Below are 12,107 nucleotides of genomic sequence, written 5' to 3'. Positions count from 1 at the left end.
CCATTGGATACTGGGGAAGTCCCTAAAGATGATGCTTTCTTAAGTGTGTTCACACATGCCAGGTCACCTACCTACATTTCCAGGAAATCTTATGTTTTAACTGTCCTGCTTTCAGTGTTTTCAGGAAACAGATGATGTTTAACTTTAAAAATCTAAGGCTGAAATCTTCTCTGTTACATTTTCTTCTCCCTCCAGATCAATCCAAATTAAAGTTTCATTGCAGGAGTTTCATGGACCCTTATTAGCATTAATTATTGTTGGTGTGCTGGTGAGAGTCCTAAAGTGAGTGCATTAAGATTTAAAACCCTTGAGAAAACTTTAAACCCTCATAGACTGACAGAGCTGGAAGGGACCTAAGCCATCATCTCCTCTAAGCCCCATTCTACAGATAAGGAAAGTGTATTTTACAAGGTAAAATAGGTTTTGAACAGGGACTAGCCTACCTAATGGCTTTTTAATTTGTACTCTCCCTGGAATCTGCACTCATTTGGCATGTTATGATTATGTTCTTATTGTGGGAATTGTATGTATTTATTAGAGGCCATTGAGATGTAGCATTGGGCATTACTTCTGTGGCAAAGGCATGGGGGCAGTAATCATTATTAATGGATTCCATTATTTGGGAGAGCATTTTACCGACTAGAGAAAATTCATTGCATTGATCCATTGTGCCACATTTGTATTATACCTGGTAGTTTAAAATGATATCCTCCAAACTGGGAGGCTGAAAAATTGTCCAGTGTTGGCAGTCATCCCATCGGCACGACCTTCCTTTTACTACTGAAAATACATAGTTCTGCTGAAAGAAACCTTTTGACTGGTCCCCAGTGCCCTGAATGTGTTTAAATCCCTCACTGCTGAAATAGGAGGATTACTACTGCTATCATTGTTCTAAAACAAACTTCCCTTTGGACGATAACAGCAGCGGTAAGTCAGATGTTGAAGAAAGTACCAGCTTAACTTCAGTTTGCTTTAAAAGGGCTTCCTCTTTAATTGACAAGTGTCATGTGTAATAGAGCATGGCAACTCACATAGAAAACCATGGGCTGGGCTTCCCGCTGGGGTTGGAGTTCTTAATGAACGTACAAGTGAATACACTGAGGCAAAAAATTAAAGCGCCCCAACTGTGGGCTATTCATTCTGTTCACTCTGGCCAGCGTGGCGATCGGCAGCAGCTATGCCAATGGCCAAAGAGACCTGTATTGGTCATGTGGCTGTTTGGTAGTCGTGAGCTAGGGTGACTGTGGTCTTTACTAGTGATATTTTGAATAACAGCACAGATCTAGTGTCATTGCTAAGGGATAAATATGTATTTTTTGTTCTAGTTTTTTTTTTTTTTAACGTTAAGATAAAAAGCTGTTTTTGGCACCTGCAACCTTTTCACAGAGTGGTGGTTTTCTGGAGCTCTGGACCACTTGCTATCATTTGTAAGTTCTTTCACTTAGTAATTCCCTTTTCCTTCCCTTCACTCCTTCCCTTCACAAAGAGAACAGAACCGATTTTTCAGAGGTGATGTTTACAGCAGTTCAACACACTCGAATAAGCACTTAGAATAATGTCAACGGGGGGGAGGGCATATTATTATCAAATTAAGTAATGGACGGGCAGTGATATTTTATTTATTAAAGCTCGTCTGAGTACCATTGGAAACAGAGTATGTTGGTTCTGAAGTGCACAGATTAGAAAGGAATGTTGAGTTTGGAAACGTGGCAGCCTGCAGCACTGTGTATGGTTTAAATTAAACCTTTTTTTGGAAAGCAGATTTGCTCTAGGCCACATTTAAGGGAAAAGCTACAGCAGAGTGAGCTGGCTGTGGTTTTTCTTTTACTCTGTAACCGGCCCACTTTCCCTTGTTTTAACACAGAAAAAAGACTTTGGACTCCTTCAGACCAACCACAGAGCTTCTCTGCTGACCACAAAAAGGAAGCTTGGCGTAGAAGCCATAGGATTAATACCCACTGTCTCTTAACCCAACAGAGTGTGAAAACTTTTATAAGAGATTTCTCTGGGCAGGCTGACACTGTAGTTGGACTTGAAACATTTTAAATCAAGAACAACTTTGAATTGCATTATGCCACACTGCTCTGTAAATTGTTATGTGCGATCTCACTGTTAAAAGTTATTTACATGAGCCCCCAGGTTTCAGAGGGATAAACCACTAACAGCTTTGTGTATCTTGAGGAAGAAACACAAGGAGAATTAAAGATAGGCCTATGCCAAATTATCTCAGCGTAGGTAGATCACAGTCAATCAGATTTTATTGTTCCTGGACAAATGGAGACAATTGGCTCTTGGTGGAAAAGCCTTTTAATCTTTGAAAATAATAAGATGAAGATTGTGGATTCTATTAAATCACTTGATCAGCTTTATTAATTCATCACATTGTTTTTCAACTAGGTGAGAAAGCTTCCTTTTAGTAGATGTGCATCTTTCTAAAATAATCATTCGTGCATTGCAGAGGTGTTATTTATTATGCTGACCTACTCAGGGATTATGAATGGTTGTTTCTGCATCCTCAGTGTTCATTTTAATGATTGGAATCTCACCACCCCGATTAACTCATCGTGTGTTTGCACATAGCCACTCTGAAATGACCAAACAAACAAAAACAAAACGAAAAAACCCTCGTGTGTTTTTCACTCCTCCCAATTCCTAGGATTGATGTATTTTAAAAGAAATCATTTGCATTTACATTTTGCCATGCTGAATTAAACAGCTTTTCACAGGTACACTATATCAGCGGTCTGGTTTCTATTCAACAAAGAATCTCAGTTGAAATAATGGATTTGAAAAGTTGAAGGGAAAAACTGGCATACGTGTTTCAGAACTGTGGTCTTACAGTAACCACTGAGTTAATCCTTGGTTGACGGAGTGTCGCGAGAGGGGTTTCTTTGCTGTCATTAGAGAAATTGGTCTGTATAACACTTCCTGTGTGTGAAGAAATGCAGTTGTCATCTTGCCTGGACCATTAAAACAGTATTTAAATACTTCCAGTTGTGAGGAGCCTTGCGTTTATTGTGGTTATTTTCCCAGGTGCCTTAGAAGCAGCTGTTTTGTGCTTTCCTGAACTTAATAGTTGAAGAATGTGGGAAAGAAGTGGTATACTCCCTGGGTAAAGTATTTTAGTCACCCTGGAGTAGTTGCATTGCATCTTGATCATCTGGGTAGAATTCTACTGTAACTAATTGAATCCATTGATCACTGTCTTGTTTTTTTTCCGTCTTCTTCTCAGAGGATTCATTTCATAGGGGTCTATACATCAGTCAAGAAAATGACTACAGAGGAATTACCAAGACTGGTAATAAAGGTAATTTAACCTGGTTTAATATATTTTTTTAAGGCAAACACTCTTAAGTGTCCTTTCCCTGGTGAGAGTTAGCTTCTTAATTAGGCTCTGTTAGAAAACAAGTCAAAATAGGACACTGACCAGTACTTTCAGAGAGGGAGAGAAAAGGGGAGAAAAGGCATCGATCTTGGAGTTAGATGACCTGGTTTCTAGGCCTGTCTATACCAGGGCTTTTCAAACTTTAATGTGTATATGAAATCAACTGGGGAGATTGTTAAATTGCAGATTCAGAGTCAGTGGGCCCGTGGTGCACCCTGAGAGTCTGCAAGTTTCTCTGCAAGAGTCTAACAAGCTTCCTGGGACGTCCATGCTGGACCCCAGACAACACCTTGAATGTGAAGGAGCTGATCTGATGGAGCACTTAACTAACTTTGTGGTTTTGGATACACCATATAACGACTCTACCTCTCTGCTTCCTAATCTCTAAAATAGGGAGGTTAATTTTTACTCTCCCTGCCTCATCAGATTGTTATGAGAATCAAATGAGATAATGTAGATGAAATTTTAAAAGGCTGCGTAAGTAGAAGACATCTAGGATCTTTGTTTATAGATAAAGGCATTCTTGGAATACCTTTCCTCAAATCAGTGCGAGCTGCTCTGTGATGAAAAGCGCCCTGAATTGTGAGAGGGGCTGGAATCCTTCCTTTCCTTACATCTACTCTGTGCTGCCTTTGGCCACATCAGGCTCACCCTGCAGGTCCCTCACTGTCTCATTTTTAAAATAAGGGCTTGACCTGGATTAGCAGATCTCTCAAGTATGGTCTCAAGACCAGCAGCATCAGCATCCCTTGGGAACTTGCTAGAAAGGTGGATTTCCTGTCTAAGTTTTGTGTGATCTCATGTCTCATAGGCTCAAAGAAGAGTTTGGGGTTCCCCCATGGTGTTCACTGAGACTGTGGAAAGGTGGGATGAACACCTGGGGGTTTAAGCTTTACCTCCCTAGAGGTCAGAATAGAATATTGCTGCATTGACCTGTACCTTTTCAGCTAATCCCAGATTTGGGGCTGCTTCAGTGACCCGTGAAACCTGATTGAGACAGAGCAGAACGTGTAGACCCAGGAGTTCTTGTCCATCCTCCTCTTTGCTCTCCTGCTGCCCCGATGCTTGTCAGCCTAACCCAGTACTGTCTTAAACACTTTTCAGAGTTTTTAAGCACTTTCACAAAGGTGACTGCAGTCTGTTTGTGAAGGGTAGATAGGCGTGAGATGAGAACCGAGAGCAAAATACATGATTGTCATAAAGTCACTTACAGTTAGACTTCACATATTTGCAGTTTTAGAGTTTGTTTGTTTGTTTTTATATTAGGAAATACATCTGAAAATTACAAAAAAGCAAAACCGGCTTCCGGTTGTCCGAAGTAGATTTTATCAAGTTCAAACTAAAACTCATGAGCTTTGTGCTCAGAAGAGACTCTCAGTGAAGCCAGCAATATCTGTACAAGTCTGCACAGCAGCAAATAAGGCATAATGAGTAGCTGCTTGCGTTTGGCGAGTGGACGCAAACAGGAGGTGTTAGCTGGCAGCTGAGCAGTGAGGAAGGAACCTGGAGACTCTGTCACAAGTGGAGCAGATAGGAGGGTGCGATGCAAAGTAGCTTGAGCCCCTCTTTCTGTGTGCATATAGATATGCATGTGTATGCGTGCATGCATGCTCAGTTGCTTCAGTCGTGTCTGATTCTTTGCGACCCTATGGACTGTAACCCCCAGGCTTCTTTGTCCAAGGAATTCTTTTTTTTTTTTAATTTTTTATTTTATTTTTTTCCCCAATTATTTTTATTAGTTGGAGGCTAATTACTTTACAATATTGTAGTGGTTTTTGCTATACATTGACATGAATCAGTCATGGATTTACATGTGTTCCCCATCCTGAACCCCCCTTCCACCTCCTTCCCCATCCCATCCCTCTGGGTCATCCCAGTGCACCAGCCCCAAGCACTTGTCTCATGCATCTAACCTGGACTGGCGATGTGTTTCACAGTTGATAATATACATGTTTCGATGCTGTTCTCTCAGATCATTCCACCCTCGCCTTCAAAAATATGGAACGCTTCACGAGTTTGCGTGTCATCCTTGCGCAGGGGCCATGCTAACCTTCTCTGTATCGTTCCAATTTTAGTATATGTGCTGCTGAAGCGAGCACTGTCCAAGGAATTCTTTAGGGAAGAATACTCGAGTGGGTTGCTATGCCCTCCTGCAGGGGATCTTCCTGACCCAGGGATTGAGCCCGCATCTCTTTACATCTCCTGCACTGGCAAGCAGGTTCTCTACCACTAGCTCCAACTGGCATATATGTATATGTGTGAGCAATATAGGAATAAATATGTATGTACCGTGCATATGAGTATGAAAGTGAAGTGAAAGTGTTAGTCACTCAGTCATGACTGACTCTTTGTGACCCCCATGGACTGTAGCCGGCCAGGCTCCTCTGTCCATGGAATTTTCTAGGCATGAATACTAAAGTGGGTAGCCATTCCCTTCTCCAGGGGATCTTGCTGACCCAGGGAATGAACCTAGGTCTCCCATATTGCAGGCAAATTCTTTACTACCTGAACCACCAGGGAAGCATATGAGCCAGACATCCTGGAATGTGAAGGCAAGTGGGCCTTAGGAAGCATCACTGCAAACAAAGCTTGTGGAGGTGATGGAATTCCAGTTGAGCTATTTCAAATCCTCAAAGATGATGCTGTGAAAGTGCTGCACTTAATATGTCAGCAAATTTGGAAAACTCAGCAGAGGCCACAGGACTGGAAAAGGTCAATTTTCATTCCAGTCCCAAAGGAAGGCAATCCCAAAGAATGTTCAAACTACCACACAATTGCACTCATCTCACACGCTAGTAAGGTAATGCTCAAAATTCTCCACGCCAGGCTTCAGCAATACGTGAACCATGAACTTTCAGATGTTCAAGCTGGGTTTAGAAAAGGCAGAGGAACCAGAGATCAAATTGCCAACATCCACTGGATCATCGAAAAAGCAAGAGAGTTCCAGAAAAACATCTATTTCTGCTTTATTGACTATGCCAAAGCCTTTGACTATGTGGATCACAATCAACTGTGGAAAATTCTTCAAGAGATGGGAATACCAGACCACCTGACCTGCCTCTTAAGAAATCTGTATGCAGGTCAGGAAGCAACAGTTAGAACTAGACATGGACCAACAGACTGGTTCCAAATAGGAAAAGGAGTACGTCAAGGCTGTATATTGTCACCCTGCTTATTTAACTTATATGCAGAGTACATCATGAGAAATGCTGGGCTGGATGAAACACAAGCTGGAATCCAGTTTGCTGGGAGAAATATCAATAATCTCAGATATGCAGATGATACCACCCTTATGGCAGAAAATGAAGAAAAACTAAAGAGCCTCTTGATGAAAGTGAAAGAGGAGAGTGAAACAGTTGGCTTAGAGCTCAGCATTCAGAAAACTAAGATCATGGCATCTGGTCCCATCACTTCATGTGAAATAGATGGGGGAACAGTGGAAACAGTGGCTGACTTTATTTTTCTGGGCTCCAAAATCGCTGCAGATGGTGACTGCAGCTATGAAATTAAAAGACGCTTACTCCTTGGAAGAAAAGTTATGACCAACATAGACAGCATATTAAAAAGCAGAGGCATTACTTTGTCAACAAAGGTCCATCTAGTCAAGGCTATGGTTTTTCCAGTGGTCATGTATGGATGTGAGAGTTGGACTATAAAGAAAGCTGAGCGCCGAAGAATTGATGCTTTTGAACTGTGGTGTTGGAGAAGACTCTTGAGAGTCCTTTGGGCTGCAAGGAGATCCAATCAGTCCATCCTGAAGGAGATCAGTGCTGGGTGTTCACTGGAAGGACTGATGCTGAAGCTGAAACTCCAATACTTTGGCCACCTGATGAGAAGAGCTGACTCATTTAAAAAGACCCTGATGCTGGGAGGGATTGAGGGCAGGAGAAGTGGACGACAGAGGATGAGATGGCTGGATGGCATCACCGACTCAATGGACATGAGCTTGTGTATACTCCAGGAGTTGGTGATGGACATGGAGGCCTGGCGTGCTGTAGTCCATGGGGTTGTAAAGAACCAACATAACTGAGCGACTGAACTGAGCTGAACTGAGTGCATATGTGGGCTTCCCTGCTGGCTCTGACAGTAATGAATCTGCCTGCATATATATAAAGATAAGTATATATGGTATACAAATGGACATATATGTATAAATATATGCATATTTTTCTGAATTCTCCAAGTTTATTTTTTACTCTTAAGTTAAGCAGCATATTTAATTTTATATACATACATACATGTATATTCTGTATACTAATATTCCTAAATAGTTCTTTCGGTATTTACTCTAATGAAATACTCTCATGTAACTCATATGCTTAATATCTTCAGGAAGAGATCAAATTATGCTCTGTATGTAAGAATATCAGTTTAAATTATGGAAGGTTTCTCTTCAAAGTGACTTAATGTAGAAAACAAGTAGTCATTAGTGGAAACAGTGGCACGCTTTATATTTTTGGACTTCAAAATAACTGCAGATGGTGACTGCAGCCATGAAATTAAAAGACGCTTACTCCTTGGAAGAAAAGTTATGACCAACCTAGGCAGCATATTAAAAAGCAGAGACATTACTTTGCAACAAAGGTCTGTCTATTCAAGGCTATGGTTTTTCCAGTAATCATGTATGGATATGAGAGTTGGACTATAAAGAAAGCTGAGTGCTGAAGAATTGATGCTTTTGAGCTGTGATGTTGAAGAAGACTCTTGAGAGTCTCTTGGACTGCAAGGAGATTCAACCAGTCCATCCTAAAGGAGATCAGTTCTGAGGATTCATTGGAAGGACTGATACTGAAGCTGAAACTCCAATACTTTGGCCACCTGATGAGAAGAGGTGACTCATTGGAAAAGACCCTGATGCTGGGAAATATTGAAGGTGGGAGGAGAAGGGGACGACAGAGGAAGAGATAACTGGATGGCATCACCAAGTCAATGGACATGAGTTTGAGTAAACTCCAGGAGTTAGTGATGGACATGGAGGCCTGGCGTGCTGCAGTCCATGGGGTTGCAAAGAGCCGACACAACTGAGCGACTGAACTGAACTGAGCTGAACTTAAACTCATGGACTAAACTGAACTGAAATTCTGCAGTTATGAAGAACCTTGTAGATAAGTTTTATCCAGTGGTTTCAGATTTTTCTTAAACAGAGAGCTTATCTTCAGAACCAAATTCATGGGGGAGTGCTGTCTATCTGTCTATACACATGCATATTGGTCTATCTGCACATATCTTACTATATATAAAACTGGGGAATGTTGGGGTACTGGAATCTGTTGGCTTTGGCACTTCTCTTCCAGAACAGCTTCTGTTTGAATCGACCCCTGGGGCAAGGAATCACCTGGGAAACTTGTTACATGCAGATTATGATTCTGTAAGTCCTGGGAAGGGTTTGAGACTCTGCATTTTTTAAAAATTAACTCCGGAGGTGTTACACGATACAGTGACGTAATTTGAGTAGCAAATCCCTAGGGGTTCTGTGTGGACAGTTTGAAATCCTTCAACCTCTTCATTTTACAAATGTGAAAGACTAGGACTTAATAATGAGTTTTCAAAAGCCACATGCCTGGTTAGGGTCTTGTGATTTCTGGTAAACCCTCTGCTCTGTATCCTGCCTGGGAGGGATGGCTGTGTCCTACCCCTTCTGGCTGAACAGAGTAGGTCAGGCCCAGTTCCATTGGCCCTATGAGGGCCCAACAGAAACCTACTGTTACTATAGATGATGCTGGGAGGGTGTGCTCTTCCAGCCCACTCTCTGGCCCATGGAAAAACAGTACTTTGAATCAGACTCCATTTAGACTGGAACATTCTGATTAGCCAGCACGGGCCGTTAGGCCAGTCGCTGTGGTGTCTGCTGCCACAGCAGAATGGATAAGCAGTTCTCAGCCCCCCCAACACAATCCATAAAACTCTTTCATCCTTTTTTTTTTTTTTTTCATGATGTCTAGTTGTGCGCAAATGGAAAATGGCTGAGGAAAAACAGAGTGAAAGTTTATATAAAATATTTATACCTTAAAGATCTTTTATCTTGTGTCATTCAAGAGATAGAGAAGTGAAAAATGTATTGGGAGTACATTATCAAGAGTACATTATAAATTTAAATCTCAGATTGAATAATACCAGCTGCTAATGTGTGGAGCTTTGGAAATGAGTCACTTTTGAATCTTGAGAGTTTACTGCACCAGGTCAGTTACACTTAAGAAGGAAATGCCTTTTGAAAAAGAATTCTATACCGGAATCAAGACTGATACTAATGGGCATTAAAAATCAAATACTTGACATAATATTCATTTTAGAATGTAGTTACATAGAAATGAGATGTAGGATCTGAGAAAGTTTATGGAGCATTTCTCAAAAAGAGAAAAAATCAGATATTTTTGGTTCCATCTTTGTGGAACAGTGTAACCTGTGGTTAACAGTATGTGTCTTATTGTCAGAAAGACTTAGATTTAAATTCTCTATCCACTGTTAGCTGTATGATTTTTGGATCAGTTATTTTCTCTGAGAATCATTTTATTTAAAAAATAAAAGGAATAGAGCTGCCTAATATTTTGTTTTCAGGATTAAGTGGCATCATATTTGTAGAGCACTTCACCCATTGCCTAGACTGAGTGAAGTCACAATAAGTAGTATTCATATCAGTCAGTATTATTACCATTATATTGTCTTTCCTTTTTGGAAACACTGGTAGAAAATCCCGACAGATGCAGGAAGGGCACGCCAAGCTCAGGAGACCTCCTGGCCTTTGCAGGCGCAGCAGCAAACATGGCTAGAACGCCTAGCTCTGGACAGGCCCAAGCGCACGGCCAGTGGTGAGAGCAGAAAATCCTAACCACTGGACCACCAGGGAATTCCCCCAGTTATTATTGAAGAATCTGGAAATCTGCATTTCATATGTAAATCAAAAAATGTTTGAAATAATGGCAGCTGTGTCTTGAGAATGCTGTTGGCTACAAGAAGCAAAGAATAGTGGTCTCAACACAAGTTTGTTTTTCTTATGGCGTGTAAATTCAGACGCAGCCATTCATGTGGGTTTATTTGTTCACTGATGCCAACAGGAATGGGGCTTCCCAGGTGGTGCAGTGGTAAAGAATCTGCTTGCTAATGCAGGAGACACAGGAGACATGGGTTCGATCCCTGGTTTGGGAAGAGGAAATGGTAACCCACTCTAGTATTCTTGCCTGAAAAGTTCCGTGGACAGAGGAGCCTGGCAAGCTATAGTCCAAAGGGTTGCAAAAGAGTCAGATCCAACTGAGCAACTGAGCACGCACGCCAACAAGAGTCTAGGCATTTTCCATTTTTCTTCCCCTGATAGTCTTTATCTGTTGACTTATTTTGTAATTCTTGCCATATTACGGTTGCCATATGTATGTTCAGGGGAGGGTGGTGGGGGAGATGGGTCACGCTAGACTAATTTGTTCTATTTATCAGGGAAGGAGAAAGTTGCCCAGAAACGACACAGGTGGCCTCTCCTTATTCACCGGTTAAAACAGGGTCACTTGCTGCAGGGACATTTGGGGAAGTAGATGTGCAGCTTGCCAGTCCCTGTAGTGGGCCGCGATTGTAGTGGGCAGAGGAGGTAGTGAAGGGCTGTGGTGTTTACCAAGGAGCAGTGCCTGCCCTGGCAGCTAGCTCGACAGGAAGCCCAGCTGCAGGGCCTGGAGACCCCGTGACCTCCAGTGTGTATCAGAAATCTCCAGATTTGAGCATTGTGAAGGGAAAGTATCCTTTGGGGCAAGGCCAGTGCTTTGTTTTTTTATAACTCAGTGGTTTTGTATTGTATGAGATAGATCATTGCTAGCAGTGAAGAAACTGCTGAGGGAACATAGCAAGAATTTATTTAATTTTTAGAAAGGTTATACATTAGGGCTTCCCTGGTGGCTCAGTGGTAAAGTATTCGCCTGCCAGTATTCCCCTGCCAATGTAGGAGACGCAGATTCAGTCCCTGGGTCAGGAAGATGCCCTGGAGGAGGAAATGGTTACCCACTCCAGTATTCTTGCTTGGGAAATCCCTTGGACAGAGGAGCTTGGCCTGCTACAGTCCATGGGGTCACAAAAGAGTCAGACACAACTTAGCGACTAAACAACAAACAACAACACGCATATGCTAAGGAAGACCAAATCTATTTGACTCTAGTCAATCAGATCTTTTGTAATATTTTTGCTTATACTTGTTGCAGCTTTGCTGCTGAGTTAGCTGTTCTTCAGTGTCCTTGACAAATTTAAGAAGCCACCGTGTGTATATAAATTGAGAGAAAATATTTTTGCCACTTCGATCCTGATCATTTCTTCTCAGGGCTATAAAATTTGGGTTTTCATGACCCTGATGTCAATTAAAAACAGAAAAGGAAAGAAAAGAAAAAACCCAAACAAAACAACTCCTGATAGTCTGAAGGGTTTATCCTCATTGTAGGAGGGTGTTGTAGAGTCTAGGGACTGTGAATGGCCACCTGCCAAGTATCTGGAAGCATGGAAACCAAACTTTACAGCATTCATGTAATTCCAATGTATAATCACTTTGTCAGGCCCAGCAAGTCAGTGAGATGTCTAATAACACTAGGATAATTAAATATTTCAGTAACCATACACTCTAAGATAAAAAACAAAACTTTTTTATTAGGGGAGCTATGCTGAGACAACCTTTTGAAATGATTTAAGGGGATCAATAGATAGGTGAATAGGTGAACCAGTCCAATTTAAGGGGATCAATAGATAGGCGAATAGGTGA

The 12,107-nt window shown here is 41.6% G+C and overlaps 1 protein-coding gene and 1 non-coding gene across 5 annotated transcripts in view; one reads left to right on the top strand and one right to left on the bottom strand.

Moving 5' to 3' along the window:
* The window catches only part of NFIA (nuclear factor I A), a 391,127-nt gene that overhangs the window by 72,594 nt on the left and 306,426 nt on the right, over positions 1-12,107 (top strand). The gene's annotated exons all lie outside the window — the stretch shown is intronic.
* LOC136156652 (U6 spliceosomal RNA) lies at positions 5,378-5,484 on the bottom strand. Its single transcript, XR_010661142.1, has one exon. It is a non-coding gene; the product is annotated as a U6 spliceosomal RNA (small nuclear RNA).

The sequence above is a fragment of the Muntiacus reevesi genome, chromosome 1 (genome assembly GCF_963930625.1).
Source record: "Muntiacus reevesi chromosome 1, mMunRee1.1, whole genome shotgun sequence".
Lineage (NCBI taxonomy): Eukaryota > Metazoa > Chordata > Mammalia > Artiodactyla > Cervidae > Muntiacus > Muntiacus reevesi.
Note: the sequence above shows the minus strand (reverse complement) of the source record. Positions and strands in the feature narration are given on the sequence as shown.